This window comes from Canis lupus, chromosome 13 (genome assembly GCF_048164855.1).
Source record: "Canis lupus baileyi chromosome 13, mCanLup2.hap1, whole genome shotgun sequence".
In the NCBI taxonomy this organism is placed as follows: Eukaryota; Metazoa; Chordata; class Mammalia; order Carnivora; family Canidae; genus Canis; species Canis lupus.
This window is the reverse complement of record NC_132850.1, coordinates 47,074,009-47,090,522: the sequence shown is the minus strand read 5'-3', so window position 1 is coordinate 47,090,522 and position 16,514 is coordinate 47,074,009. Positions and strand designations below refer to the sequence as shown.

Below are 16,514 nucleotides of genomic sequence, written 5' to 3'. Positions count from 1 at the left end.
GTTAGAACAAATTATTTTAAGATTTGTGTGGAATCAGAAAAGACCCCGAATAGCCAGGGGAATTTTAAAAAAGAAAACCATATCTGGGGGCATCACAATGCCAGATTTCAGGTTGTACTACAAAGCTGTGGTCATCAAGACAGTGTGGTACTGGCACAAAAACAGACACATAGATCAGTGGAACAGAATAGAGAACCCAGAAGTGGACCCTCAACTTTATGGTCAACTAATATTCGATAAAGGAGGAAAGACTATCCATTGGAAGAAAGACAGTCTCTTCAATAAATGGTGCTGGGAAAATTGGACATCCACATGCAGAAGAATGAAACTAGACCACTCTCTTGCACCATACACAAAGATAAACTCAAAATGGATGAAAGATCTAAATGTGAGACAAGATTCCATCAAAATCCTAGAGGAGAACACAGGCAACACCCTTTTTGAACTCGGCCACAGTAACTTCTTGCAAGATACATCCACGAAGGCAAAAGAAACAAAAGCAAAAACGAACTATTGGGACTTCATCAAGATAAGAAGCTTTTGCACAGCAAAGGATACAGTCAACAAAACTCAAAGACAACCTACAGAATGGGAGAAGATATTTGCAAATGACATATCAGATAAAGGGCTAGTTTCCAAGATCTATAAAGAACTTATTAAACTCAACACCAAAGAATCAAACAATCCAATCATGAAATGGGCAAAAGACATGAAGAGAAATCTCACAGAGGAAGACATAGACATGGCCAACACGCATATGAGAAAATGCTCTGCATCACTTGCCATCAGGGAAATACAAATCAAAACCACAATGAGATACCACCTCACACCAGTGAGAATGGGGCAAATTAACAAGGCAGGAAACAACAAATGTTGGACGGATGCGGAGAAAAGGGAACCCTCTTACACTGTTGGTGGGAATGTGAACTGGTGCAGCCACTCTGGAAAACTGTGTGGAGGTTCCTCAAACAGTTAAAAATAGACCTGCCGTACGATCCAGCAATTGCACTGTTGGGGATTTACCCCAAAGATACAAATGCAATGAAACGCCGGGACACCTGCACCCCGATGTTTATAGCAGCAATGTCCACAATAGCCAAACTGTGGAAGGAGCCTCGGTGCCCATCGAAAGATGATGGATAAAGAAGATGTGGTTTATGTATACAATGGAATATTCCTCAGCCATTAGAAACGACAAATACCCACCATTTGCTTCAACGTGGATGGAACTGAAGGGTATTATGCTGAGTGAAGTAAGTCAGTCGGAGAAGGACAAACATTATATGTTCTCATTCATTTGGGGAATATAAATAATAGTGAAAGGGAATATAAAGGAAGGGAGAAGAAATGTGTGGGAAATATCAGAAAGGGAGACAGAACATAAAGACTGCTAACTCTGGGAAACGAACTAGGGGTGGTAGAAGGGGAGGAGGGCGGGGGGTGGGAGTGAATGGGTGACAGGCACTGGGGGTTATTCTGTATGTTAGTAAATTGAACACCAATAAAAAATAAATTAAAACAAACAAACAAACAAAAATTTTCCAGGCAACCAACTTATGTTTATTCTTCAGGTTGCTTATGATAGGAATGTCAATCTGAGCCTTCCAGGAGAACAGTTACCTTTCCTAAAGTGTGATTACTCTTTAAATATAAAAGCTGTTGCTATGCAGAGTCAGTGTTCAATAAATAACATTCTGTGTTAAAAAAAAAAAAGATTTTATTTATTTATTCATGAGAGACACAGAGAGAGAGAGGCAAAGATGCAGGCAGAGGGAGAAGCAGGCTCCACACAGGGAGCCCGACGTGGGACTCGATCCCAGGTCTCCAGGATCAGGCCCTCGGCTGAAGGTGGCGCTAAACCGCTGAGCCACCCGGGCTGCCCAGAATAATTTTTAATAATAGTGATGATTTGTTTTTTTCTTAATTCTTTCTTACCTTTTACCCTTAAGAATGTCATTTGTTCTATGTTTTAGATACATTCTCTTTGTCAAATTAAGGAAGCTGTCTTCTATTCTTAGCTTACTAAGAGTTGTAAAAGAATCAAGAATGGTCATAAAATTTTCAAGTGTATGTGTTATGTCCATCTACCAAATGGTTCTTTAATATATTAATATAGTGAATTCTGTGAATTAATTTTCTAATGATGAACCAGTCCCTATAAAAGCTCCATTTAGTTATAATGCTTTGTTCTTTTACTCTATGCTAGATTTGCTTTGTGAATATTTTGGTAAGGATTTTAAAATTCACATTTATAAGTGAAACTGGTCTATGGTAAGTATTGTGAGCTCACATGCCTAAAAGAGTCAAATTTGTTTAAAAAATTGAGTACAGTAGATGAGGTTCATAAGGAGAGAAGCAGAGATTGTGATAATAGAAAAAGGATGTTGGATCTCATGATATTTCTACTCAACATTTAAAAATGCTATTTACACAGAATCATCGGCAAGGTAGATGTAGCCCATAGAGCCCATCTAGAAGCATCTTGTATGTGTGTATGTGTTTGTCTTTTTTTTTTTTTTAATAACTAGGGACAGTTTAAATAAATAGAGATTATTGGTTTTATTGAGACAAATTTACCCATAAAACAGTCTGGGTCCTTTGCCCTTTTGGGCATGCATTTACTCTACCCCACCCCTGCCATGTGTTTAATTTATCCCATGGTTATTATCCAGTTTTGGCTTGCGGCTTTTTCTGGAACTGTGAATATTTATGTTTTCTAGGAGCATAACATTTTGTCTAGAATTTAAATTTTTCTATGTAAGTAGATATACTTTCTTTTAGAGTATGTTAGCTAGGAGCAGTTGTGCAGACTGAGAGACCCCCAGGATTGCCAGTAGGACTGTCTGGGTGTGAAAGTTGGTTCTGTGTGTGTATGTGTGTGTGTCCATTGTGGATGTTGGGAGTTACCTTAGACTCTGCTGTGCTTCCATTTTTTGCCCGCTGCTACGAACTCTGCCTAGTTAGATCTGCTGGAAGAAAATATCCTGGCCAGAAGATTTCCATAGACAGGAAGAAGGGACACAGCTGGCTCAGCATTTTTATAGGTATTTCCTTAATTTATCATCTTCTACTCTGCCTTCCACATTTGTTGATTCAGAGCTTACAGTTTCTCTCTGATGGAATCCTTAGAGATGAATGTCTCTCACAGCTGTCTTTTCCACACCTATTGTGTGTTCCAGTTTTCTCTGGTTTGGATTTTTTATCCATCTGATTTCATCTGCTTTTTATTTCCATAAGATTTCTGTTCTACTGATTATATTTTTTCTTCTTTCTAGTGCTGTTAGGGATTTATTCCTTACATATATAGATATATATTTACATTTATGGATATATATTTATTTATTTATGGAATATAAAGAATGAAAAGTAAACATATGTTTAGTCTGACCAACTGAAAGCTTTATGAGCTCAGTATAGCAATTGTTACTACTTTGTTAGAGTTCTGCTTGGTCTCTTTTCTAACAAATATACTTTTTTCCCCCTCTCTGTTGATAAGTTAATATTAGATAGAGGTTTGTTGTTGTTGTTGTTTTTAGTTAACATTACAGTATTAATGCAATATTGGTGAGAAATATTTCTTAAACATTTCTAAATCTTTAGACTCTTTTTTTTTTGAACCATGAGTTATTTGAGCATTGAAAGGTTTTATTTTTTTTTTAAAGGTTGGTTTTTATTTTAGCAAAAATTCTATGGTACTTTTGGTAGTTCCTTCAGTAAAGCCAGTCTAGAACTCAATCACTAAGTCAACTGAGAAAGGATTGATATATAACCTCTTGGAAATGGACAGTACAGGTAGATCCATTGTCTTCTCAAATGGAACATAAGTAGTGTCATGAGAGGACTGATGGATTTGGAATTTGGAGTACTGTAATTGAGTTTTGCCTTTAGCACTTACTAGCTGGTAGACCTCGAGCCAAGTCCCTTAAATTTCTGAATCTCATATGCAAGATGGCAGTGATAACATCTTCCCCGTCCCTGTCTCACAGATACTGAAAGAATGAATGTGAAAGTCCTTTAAGAAATCAAATTTAGGTAAGTGTAAGTTAACATTAAGTATTCTCAGACTTTACCAATGACTATCTTCAAAGATTAGAGTTAAAAAATGAATAGAATTCTTGACTTCTTTAGAGAGATGACAACTCGAATTCAAATGTTTATTTTTTAAGTTATTAAAATGACAATTTTCTGTATGAGGAAAAGGCAAATGCAGAATAGTAAGTTCTTTGATAAAGTAGAACAATTCATTAGATCTGGTGAAAAATAGAGTTTTTTTTTCATCAGTGTTTCACAATTATGCTTCCCAAAAGGAGCCAATTTGGAGATGTTTTCATAGAAACATCTGAATAGTGGATTAGAAATGTTTAGAATTTCCTGGTCTAAGTATTTAATTTATTTTGGCTGGTTAAGCCTTCTTTCTAAAATAGATACTTAGGACTCACCTTTCCTTGGTTAATTCCTTACAGTAACTGGTGTCAGCTGAAGACTCATTCTTTTATTCAGAATTTCCGATCTAGCCTTCTGCATGAGTTAGTCTTCAGTTTAAGAATTCTAGTAGGCAGGGAATTGTAAAAGAAAAACATTTGAAGTCAGACCATGAAAACTCAGAATTCATTTGTGCCCAGCCAATTCCCCAGGGAAAAGAATCTGGGATATATTTATTATAGAAGAAAACCAGGCATTCTAATGATCAGGATTAAGCCTTTGGAAAAAGAGAAGGATTCATTAACAAAAAGCCATTCTCCCTTATCCAACCTTCCTGTGAACTGAAATTATGGAAACAAAATGCTCCAAAGGTCAAATACTGTTGAAAGTTTGTTTGTGATGGTTGCAGGGGAACGGCATTCCACAGAAGTGGAACAGAATAAGTGGTGCGGAATGGAAGACCCATGACCCTTCTGTGTTTTGGTGGCTAAACTGTTAAAAATTTAAAAACTGATTCTATTGGTTTAAATTTATTTGCTAATTTGCCAGACTCTTTGAGAAGATAATAGATTACATATGTGCACGTTAAAACGTAGACTATAACAGATTAAAGATGTGATTTAACTTAAAACACTTTAAGGTTTTTTTGAGCATCACTAGCTCTTAGTTTTTTTCTCTATGATACATTCAATGTATTGGGGGAATATTTTTTTTTTAAAAAGGAAAAATGATAGAAATACTGCTTTACTGACTGTTCAGAACAAACGCAATAATCCTTTTCGATTTCGCCCCTGCCCACACTAATCACGCCTCTATATTTCTGTTCCCATTTATAAAATTACTTGAAAGAATTGTCCATACTCATTGTCTCCAATTTCTCTTTTCCCATTCTTATTTAAGTCCACCTAATGTGAACTACCCCACATTATGTTCACGTAATGTGAACATACTAGTCATACTAGACTATGTATGACCATGAGATTCTTTTTGGTAGATACTGGTAGCCACCAAGACAGACAAATAGGGGTTTGCTATTCCTCCACCATCTTGCTACCAGGTTATAATGAAAGCTAGTCCCAGAGCAAATTCTCATGTGTATATATTAGCAGTCAGGCACAAAACATATATAAAAACCTCAAATCTTTGCCCTTTTAGGTGTTCTGACCACAGCTTGTCTGGAAATGTCTTATCAAACATAACAATATCCTAGAGGTACCATTCAGACAACTAGAATTCCCTGAATTTAAAGCTGGACATGGGACCCATTAGAGATCTTCATTAGGGTGCCATCCAAAGTGCTTAGCCAGCTATTTTTATATAGAGCAGACTTCTATATCATCTTCATGCAAAACGGAAGTGAAATGTTTTAGGTATTCCACATCATGGTGACTCTAATTTCACCTGTGAAAACCCATTCGAATCTTCACAATGATTATAAGCAAGTTAATCAGAGATAAAAGTCACTGAAATGATTTTAGTGGTTTCCTTTGTAGAGTAGGCTTTATTGTTTTAGTTGCACTAGAATCAGAGAGGAATTGTTAAAACACACATTGCTAGGCCCCATCCCTAGAGTTTCTGATCCAGTTGGTATGTGGGAGCCTGGAGAATTTGCATTTCTAACAAGTACTCACATAATATTATTTTGGCCTGGGGTTCTCAATTTGAGAATCCTTGATAGTATGATTGCAAGTGTATTCATGTTCAGTATTTCTTCTTAAGTTAATTTTGATAAATTTAGAAAATGGCATATTTCATCTATGTTTAGAACCTTAATTCATTAATTTTTGATCTTGAGCTCCTCTAAAGTATATATTTAAGATTATAATTGCCCCCTTAAGTCTTACTTTATTGTCATTGTGGAAGTTTTATACATAGTATTTTTGTTGACATTTACTTCCGAGGATTTTATAATTTTCAGTATAATATTTATTTCTTCAATGATTATTTAGAAGTATAGTTTTTAATTTCTAACTATTTTTTTACAGACTTTTGTTATTGATTTCTATTTTTGTTGTGTTGCTGTCAGAGAATACTATCTAAATAATATTAATCCTTTAGTAGTAGGTGAAACTTCCCTTGTGTAGCATAGGGTATGGTTAAAAGTTTTCCATAGGATGGCTGGAAACATTTTAAGCCCTCTGGAATCCTCTTCTCTACTTATGTCCTCTCCTTCTGTCCATTCTCTGAGATTCTTGACCAGTGGTTCCCAAAATTTATGGTACATCACCACCACTTGGAGGAATTGTTAGATCACACATTGCTGGGCCCCACCACCAGAGTTTTAGATTCAGTAGGTCAGGTGTGGTTGAGGGATTTTGCATTTTTAAGTTTCCAGGTGATGCTGAAGTGGGTTGGTCTGGGGAAATCACACTCACAGAACTGCTGGTTCAAACTGTAACTAACATATAATCTATTTCTCATAACTTTGTTGTCTAATGCCCCCAGTTTTGACTTAAGACCCATTTCTGATCTTTGCTATCCTAACACCTCTACAAGTGTGCTGGGGTTGTTTCATGTAAGAAACTGAACTCTATTCTATAACCTAATTCTAACTTCTAATTGTTCCATTTCCTTTTTTCCCAGATGTTGAGCTGTACTTCTACTGATCATTTTATTGGTTAGTAATTTCCAAACCTTATTCCACAATAGGAAGACCTGTGGAGGTTTTCAGACATACATGTTCATGACCCTCTGCCAGAGATTCTGGGGTATGAAGCTATTACGTGTGGATTTTAAATGTTCCATAATTGATTCTAATGCATAGCAAGGATCAAGATCTATTGACCATATGGGTTAATAGTTAAGGTTGCCTTTTTAGCTTTGGTTGCCTGCTCTGCCATTACTTCACTTATTTGAGAACATGTTAATATGAGATAGTGGATGTATCTCCAAGTGGAAGGCTTAGTACAGTAGAGTAGATTTTGAACTCAGGAGATAAGCTGGATATAGATGTGGAATTAAGAATTGTAAACATACAAATTAATATTGAAACTATAAGAATGAATGGCACTCTCTGGAGGGGAAAGGATGGGGAAGAAGAAAAGAACATCAAATACTAAGCCTTGGAAAATACAAAAATGGATTGTTGGAGAAAGAAGTAATACAGTGAAGAATCATTTGTATAGGAAAACTAATGGCTTGGGAAAAATTATCAATTTAATTCATTATTGTCTTTGTAAAATCAACTCTCCGATTTCTGTCAATAGGGAAATCATGTGGCTATCTATTTGTCCAGGTTCAGAGCCATCTTTGATTCTTCATTTTTTCCAATCCTGGAGGCAAGTTCAGTGATTGAAATGACACATTTTTGTGATGTTTCTCATTCATCTCTTCCTTCCCACTTACTACTTGTTTGAGTCTTTGTATCTGCAAATCTCACTTGTCATGAAGGTCTATAACTAGTGCTCCAGCTATTTGAATCCATCATGCACATTATTGTCAGGTTCATTTTCCTAAAATGGCATTTTGATATATCTACTTCTTGCTTAAAAGTCTCAGTGGTTTTGTTGTCATTGTTAGCAATAGCCAATCTTTCTGATCTTGTATTTCTCTACTCCAGGCAAATTTATTTTTCTCACCTTTTTTCTTTTGCTATTACCTTTTCCCACTAATCTCCTCTACATTTAGTGAAATCTTATCCATCCTTCAAGACCTAGACTAAATCTCAGTTCTTGAGACCTCCTTTGGGTTCATACTCTGAAGCCAGAGTGTGTGGATTCAAGCCTCAGCTCTGTTACTTACTAATTGTGTGATCTTGGATAAATCATTTCAATTTCCTCAATTTCCTCATCTGTAAATGAGGATACTTATCTCACAGGTTGTTGTAAAAATTAAATGAGTTAATAGATATACAGTACTTAAACTATCCCCTGGCACATGATAAGCACTTTATACACATTAGACATAATGGTAGTGGTGGTGGTGGTGGTGGTGATGATGATGATGACAATGATCTAGATTTAAGTCTTCCTTGACCATCTTATATCCCTTCTCTCAACTCAGTATTTATTCACTAAGTTACTCATTTAGTAACTGGTGGAATGATGTCTTTTCTTGTGTTGGTAATTATCTTTTTAAACTATTTAAGTATCATCTCCTCTTTTAGATGCTAAACTTCTTCAGAATCAGTAAATTCGACATTTCTCTCTGTAAGAGCTTAAAAGAGCCTAGAAACATCTGCTTGCTAGTGTTTGCAGATTAAAATTAGATTGATGGTAACCAAGTGAAAAGTCCAGAAATCTAGTTAAAAAAACAGAACCAAATACCTCTTCCATTTTCCTAAAGTGAAGTTACTTGAGTAGTGTTGTGTCATATACTGATGTAAAAAATAAACATAAACCAAAATCCCATTCCAAGTATTTTTTAGTTATGTGGACTTTGAAACATATTCTTATACTCTATAAATATTCAACAATAGTCTTCATTGGCTGGAATACATAATTTCTTCCTCAGAAACAAAGTTCTTTTTTCTTTCCTTTGAGAAATACTCTTTCTGGCTACAGTTTTAAAATAATAACAAGGTTATATGGTTATGAAAGGATCTCTGTGATTATAGTTTCTAGAGTTTGGCTAGAATAGGGAAAAGGTATCAAGAAGCACTGGAAGCCAAGTACTAATGATTCTGGAATTAATTGACATGTCTGGGCTAAATTGTCTTCGGAGACAGTGGTTAAAGTAACAAAGAGGTAATAATTATTTACTCCAAAGAACTACATGCTCAGTCTTGGCAGTTTTAAAATGAATAAAATGTTCAATGTATCCTTTAGGTTTAGATTTAAGTAGAATATGAAACAGTATTCATTAAATTGAAGAGAAGAAATGTTCAAGTGAATAGGCCAAAAGCAAGTCAAATATTTAGGCTATAAATTTTGTAAATTTAAGCCAGCCAAGGCTAATGCTCATCCCCTACTTATGGCCATAAATAAGTCAGCCAACCTTGTCTGACATTAATTTTCTTTTCTAAAATAACTGTAATACATATACATTTTTTTTTCTGGAGAAGACATCTGTTGCAAACTTGCCATGTGACCTTGAGTTAATATGACTTTGGGCTTCAGTTTAACTACCTTTAAATTGGGGTTGAACTCCATAATCTCTAAGAGGCATTTCTACTCTAATATAACTAATAGTATATAACAGCATGGGCTTCCTCCCCTAATTTATTTGGATATTTGTATTTCTTTGAAGTCTCTCTAATTTGGGATTTCTTTTTTCCTTCTTTCCTCTCCCTCACTCTCCCTCCCTTCCTTTCTTCTCTCATTCACTCTCTGTCCCCCCACCCACCCAACTAATCCCTATACATATATCAATAATCTTTGTGGAAGGCACTGTGCTACGTGTTTTTCACACTATTCCATTTATTGTTCCTCATAATGCTTTTTTTAAAAAAATATTTTATTTATTCATAGGAGACATAAAGAGAGGCAGAGACATAGGCAGAGGGAGAAGCAGGCTCCCTGTGGGGAGCCAGATGTGGGACTCAATCCCAGGACCCTGGGATCATGCCCTGAGACGAAGGTAGATGCTCAACCACTGAGCCACTCATGTGCCCCGCTTTCTTCATAATTCTGTTGTTACTCTTACTTTGCAAACTAGGAAACTGAAGCTTGAATTTTGTCAGTTGTCCCATATCACAGAATCAGTAAGTGGTGAGAAGGGGTTCACATGCACCTGAGCCCATTTCCAAGTCCAGGCTTTTCTTACCTGTGCCATTGCTTTTCACCTTGTTTCCTTCTTTTCTTTCTTATTTCTGTACAGAATCACCTATAGTATTTATTTCTTTTCTTTTTGCTTTGTTTGGCTATGGCAGCAATAGTCACAAGGCTTGAAATCCTTATGTGAATGTAATTATTCCCGTTCTTTTATAACATCAACTTGATATGTTATATATTCCAGAATCATATACCTTAAACTCTAAGTAACCCCTTGGATCTCCAGAATCTCTGTTGTCTCTAAAAGTTGTTTTTCCCATTTGTCCTTGAGTTCTGCTTTTAAAGCAGGATGTTCAGCAATTTTCAATAATTTCTTTCTAAAATTTCATCTTTTCCTGAAAAATCTACTTGGATCTCTCTCTTGTGTCCTCCATAAATGCCTTTGGCACACTTTCCTTAATATCTGCATTCCCTTGCTCTGTGTCTTGATATAATCCTTTATCTTTCATTTCTTAATCTTGTCCATAGTTTTTTTTTTTCACGTGCCTGTGTTATACTTTTATAGAGACTCTTCTCTCTATCATTCAATGGAAGAGAAATAAATTCACTCCCCTACCTCACATTAAAATAGAAATAGACCGACTGCAGTCTGAAAAGCTTTGACTACAATAAAATATCTTAGGTATCTTAAAATCTATTTTTAAAAGATTTTTTATTTATTCATTTTAGAGCAGGGAGAAGGAAAGAGGGAGAGAATCTTCAAGCAAACTCACCACTGAGTGCAAAGCCCCATGCGGGCCTCAATCTCACGACCCATGAAACCATGACCTGAGCCGAAACCAAGAGTTGAATGCTCAGTCACCTGAGCCACCAAAGTGCCCCCCCCCCGCCCCTGCATTGGCACTATTCTTATTATATTCTCTCATTCTTTGGAGAATGCTCACTTATTTATGATATAGTTCTTTGTATTCCTTAGTACATATGAGGATACAAACCAATTCTACTGGATGCTGTCATGAACTGGCATCTGGCTTTGATTAAAATGATAAAGTTTGCTTATGAATAACTGACAGAAAGTAAGACTTTAGCAGACTGTCCATATTCTTATATATTTTTCTACAAGAATACTTACGCAGCATCACCAGCATACATATTGACCTCTCATAGGTAAGAACTGAATTAATACATTTATGGCAAGATAAAAAATAGCAACCTTTAAGAAATACAAATGCAAGTTTCTTCCATGAGATCTCAACTGTTATCAATTATTGTTTAATCTAGTAATGAATGCTTTTTGGAAAATTTATTACCAGAAACAAAGGTTTTCTCCCTTGAAGTATTTGTATGCTTTCTTTCATTGGCATTATATAACTCTGTGTGTTTTCCTTTTGGTCTTGACTGCCAAGAAGCTTGGGGCCAAGCATAGAGCTCAGTCACAGTAACTGTATTATCCTTGTGGTTAAGCATTTGTTTCTTTCTTCTTTTCTGGTTTCAATTTCTATTCCAACAGTATTTATGCCCAATTTTAACAAAAAGCTACATCACATTCCCTTTTTGTCTCTCTTTCAAATAGGCAATAAGCAATAATAAATAACAATGGATTTATTACTTCAGATAAAATATAATTCATTTTGATTTTTTTTCAAAGTAAAACATTTGTTTCTGGGTTCTACCTGACAGTAATTTAGAACTTGATTTGACTTTGCATTTTAATATACACCGCACACACACTTTATACAACAACCTTGTAACTAAGTCTTTAATTTCTTCCTCTTTATCAGAAAGGATGTGGTGGTTTTTCTATTTGACTCTTTTAATTAGCTATGGCCTACAGCTTTCCAAAGCCTCCCCTTTCAAATCAAAGGGGTTGGCTATTTCCTGCTGCACTTCCTAGTGCTGACATCTGGGGGTGGTGGGTGTGGGAGTGAGTCAGACAAGGTACCTCTTCCAGCAGCTCCCCTATATCTGTCTTCTTGGACCAGCCAGGAGAAAATTTGCATAGCAACCCAGTCATTTATTCTTCTCATCAGTGTGTTTCTTTAGCTAAATTATTATTCTATTTTGCCCAGTGAACCCAAAGTTCATTCACAACCTGGATATGCTTAAGATATCTCTTTGCCAGTATTCTTAAAGAAAAGGATATATATATGTGTGTGTATGTATAAGAAAAGTATATATAGTTTTTACATTTTTATTATTTTATATTATATATTATATATATTACACACATTCACATATATACTCACGCATACCTTTTCAAACAATATTAGAATTATCTAACCTTAAAAAATGTTCACTGTCTCAGTAAATTATACATTTTAATGTTTCCCACTTAAAAAGCCAAACTCTTTTTGTATATTATAAACCTATGGAAGCAAAATGGAGTAACATTTAAAATAAATTAACAAAATGCTGCTACTTATTTTTTGTATTTTTTTTATTGGAGTTCGATTTGCCAACATATAGCACCCAGTGCTCATCCCATCAAGGGCCCCCCTCAGTGCCTGTCACCCAGTCACCCCAACCCCTGCCCACCTCCCCTTCCACTACCCATTGTTCATTTCCCAGAGTTAGGAGTCTCTCATGTTCTGTCACCCTCACTGGTATTTCCCGCTCATTTCCTTTCCTTTCCCCTTTATTCCCTATCACTATTTTTATATTCCCTAAATGGATGACCATATACTGTATGTCCTTCTCCGATTGACTTACTTCACTCAGCATAATACCCTCCAGGTCCCTCCACGTCGAAGCAAATGGTGGGTATTCGTCACTTCTAATGGCTGAGGAATATTCCACTGTATCACATAGACCACATCTCCTTTATCCATTCATCTTTCGATGGACACCGAGGCTCCTTCCACAGTTTGGCTATTGTGGACATTGCTGCTAGAAACATCGGGGTGCAGGTGTCCTGGCGTTTCACTGCATCTGTATCTTTGGGGTAAATCCCCAGCAGTGCAATTGTGGGTCGTAGGGCAGATCTATTTTCAACTCTTCGAGGAACCTCCACACAGTTTTCCAGAGTGGCTGCACCAGTTCACATTCCCACCAACAGTGCAAGAGGGTTCCCCTTTCTCCACATCCTCTCCAACATTTGTTGCTTCCTGTCTTATTAATTTTCCCCATTCACACTGGTGTGAGGTGGTATCTCATTGTGGTTCTGATTTGTATTTCCCTGATGGCAAGTGATGCGGATCATTTTCTCATGAGCTTGTTGGCCATTTCTATGTCTGTGAAATTTCTGTTCATGTCTTTTGCCCATTTCATGATTGGATTGTTTGTTTCTTTGCTGTTGAGTTTAATAAGTTCTTTATAGATCTTGGATACTAGCCCTTTATCTGATACGTCATTTGCAAATATCTTCTCCCATTCTGTAGGTTGTCTTTTAGTTTTGTTGACTGTATCCTTTGCTGTGCAAAAGCTTTTTATCTTAAAGTCCCAATAATTCATTTTTGCTTTTGTTTCCCTTGTCTTCATAGATATATCTTGCAAGAAGTTGCTGTGGCCAAGTTATAAAAGGGTGTTGCCCGTGTTCTCCTCTAGGATTTGGATGGATTCTTGTCTCACATTTAGATCTTTCATCCATTTTGAGTTTATCTTCATGTATGGTGTAAGACAATGGTCTAGTTTCATTCTTCTGCATGTGGCTGTCCAATTTTCCCAGCACCATTTATTGAAGAGACTGTCCTTTTTCCAGTGGATAGTCTTTCCTGCTTTGCTAAATATTAGTTGACCATATAGTTGAGGGCCCATTTCTGGATTCTCTATTCTGTTTCCATTGATCTATGTGTCTGTTTCTGTGCCAGTATCACACTGTCTTGATGATCACAGCTTTGTAGTACAACCTGAGATCTGGCATTGTGATGCCCCCAGCTCTGGTTTTCTTTTTCCCCTGGCTATTCCGGGTCTTTTCTGATTCCACACAAATCGTAAGATGATTTGTTCCAACTCTCTGAAGAAAGTCCATGGTATTTTGATAGGGATTGCATCAAATGTGTAAATTGCCCTGGGTAGCATTGACATTTTCACAATATTAATTCTTCCAATCCATGAGCATGGAGTATTTTTCCATCTCTTTGTGTCTTCCTCAATTTCTTTCAGAAGTGTTCTGTAGTTTTTAGGGTATAGATCCTTTACCTCTTTGGTTAGGTTTATTCCTAGGTATCTTATGCTTTTGGGTGCAATTGTAAATGGGATTGACTCCTTAATTTCTCTTTCTTCAGTCTCATTGTTAGTGTATAGAAATGCCACTGACTTCTGGGCATTGATTTTGTATCCTGCCACAGTGCCGAACTGCTGTATGTGTTCTAGCAATCTTGGGATGGAGTCTTTTGGGTTTTCTAGGTACAGTATCATGTCATCTGCGAAGAGGGGGAGTTTGACTTCTTCTTTGCGATTTTGAATGCCTTTATTTCTTTTTGTAGCCTGTTTGCTGAGGCCAGGACTTCTAGTACTATGTTGAATAGCAGTGGTGAGAGTGGACATCCCTGTCGTGTTCCTGATCTTAGGGGAAAGGCTCCAGTGTTTCCCCATTGAGAATGATATTTGCTGTGGGCTCTTTGCAGATGGTTGAAATGCTACTCTTACAACATAGGTTAAAAAAGTCTTTTTATGATGAGCAGATACTCAAATTTGCAAAGCCTGCTTTTTTCTCCTCTTTCAGTTTTCATTGATTTCCTTTTCCATCATTTGGTTTGGTTTTCTCTTTTCCTTTCAACTGTGGGTTCTTCATCCTGTTTATATTCAGCATTGTAAAAATCTTACATGGAAATAACTTGCGTTTTGTCTTTTGTTATCAGATGTATCATTTACGCCTGTTACATGTTGGCTAATGTGTGGGCTCCCTTTCCGCTTTTCATACAGATGCTAAAGAGTCAAAAAGGTTTTGGGAACAACCTTACCTTGCATTTTGGAACAGCTTTTTTCCCCCAGCCTGTCACTTGCATATAACCACAGTATTTCAGTAATTCCCATAAAATGTCACAACATTGAATTAGCATACTTGTCAGTAGATCTTATCCATGAAAAGAGGCTGCTGCCTGTGGTAGGACATCCTGGACTTTGGTCAAGGAGGTACTTGTACTTTCTCTCAAGATCAAATGTCTCAAGACTGCATATTTTCAGAGCACAAAAGACCCTGCCTTTTTCTTTTTCTTCTGGAGAATGGATGACTAGTTCCTTGCCCCCCTACATGGACCAATGACTCCTGCCTGGGTTCCAGGAGCTCCAGCATCCCTGCATGCTAGTGCAGAGTCCTTTACTTTTTACCTGACTTGGAAAATTATAGTTACTGATCATCTCTGAAGGGTTTGTTTGAAAAGGGCAAAGTTTCTGCTTCTAGGGGAAAAGATTCTATGGAAATCTGAATTTCCCTGACACAATAAATGCCACACTCAGAGTTCACTCTCTCCCCACTTCCCCCACCCTTTGCCTGAGCTTTCTGTTTCCACATCTGGAGCTACTAGCTGCCCTCCCACCCCAACCCCAGAATGTCTGGAGTGGAAATAGTATATGGTAGTCAAGGCTTGGAAATCTGACAAAGTGGGAGTGTGGCCAGCACCACCACTTCTAAATCAGGAATGAAAAAGACCTGAGTTACAGTTACGGTTCTGCCACAAGCTGTCTAAGTGACCTTAGGAAAATGGTTTAATTTCTGACACTCCTTTTCTTCATCTATAAAATGAGGTAAAACGGGATACATAAGAATGGAATATGCTAATGTATATGGAAGAGCTTTAAACATGGCTGGATAGTCAGAGTTTATCACTTTGCATTTGTCTGGGAAAGATGCAGTGGCAAAGTTAGATTCTTCTTCTAAGAATGGGAAGTTTGAGGCAACTCTGGGTGAGTGAGCACATGCTGGTACTTGTGAAAGTGTCTCCTTAACTGGACACCCTATCCTTTTCTATTTCTCTAAGTCATTTCTCTAAGGACATTCCTCCCCTGCCTTTGGGGTCCTGTGGGCCAAAGTCATGATGCCACATTACAGAATCACTCGGCTTTCAGAGAAGCCATATCAGCAGCTGAACCTGGGCCTGCAAAACTGTCCCTCTTTGAAGCTACTTCCATCACCTTCCACCCCATTTCATTTTAAACATTTACTTGGTGTGTTAGGTGCTAGGAGAGAAAAATGATACACATTAAACTTTTGAATCAGAGCTCACAAGTAACCCTAACCTGAAATGTGGTGAAGGCTCTAATTCTGGTAAGGACCATGTATTCTGAAAGTATGGAGGAGGAAAGATTAATTCTAAGTGATTAGCTCTGAGAAGTCTTATCAAAGACAGGGAACTTGATGGTAAGTACCTAGAAGATAGGCTTTTGGTGGGTCTATAAATGGGAATGGTTTGGATTAATTCAAAAAGAGGGGTGAATTTGAGAAGGTGGGATGCAAGACAGGGTAGGTGAGGGTAGTAGAATGTAAGTCTAGAATGTGATAAG

At 37.0% G+C, this 16,514-nt stretch overlaps 1 long non-coding RNA gene across 10 annotated transcripts in view; it reads right to left on the bottom strand.

Annotated features, from left to right (window-relative positions):
- LOC140603052 (uncharacterized) overlaps positions 1-16,514 on the bottom strand; it is a 61,104-nt gene that overhangs the window by 19,172 nt on the left and 25,418 nt on the right. For 6 of the 10 annotated variants that reach the window (XR_012006105.1, XR_012006108.1, XR_012006102.1 and 3 more), the window contains one exon: positions 4,440-4,548. This is a non-coding gene — a long non-coding RNA (uncharacterized lncRNA). Of the gene's footprint in view, positions 1-3,895; positions 3,990-4,439; positions 4,549-16,514 lie in introns of all 10 variants that reach the window. The other 4 variants (XR_012006103.1, XR_012006106.1, XR_012006107.1 and 1 more) reach the window with 1 other exon arrangement.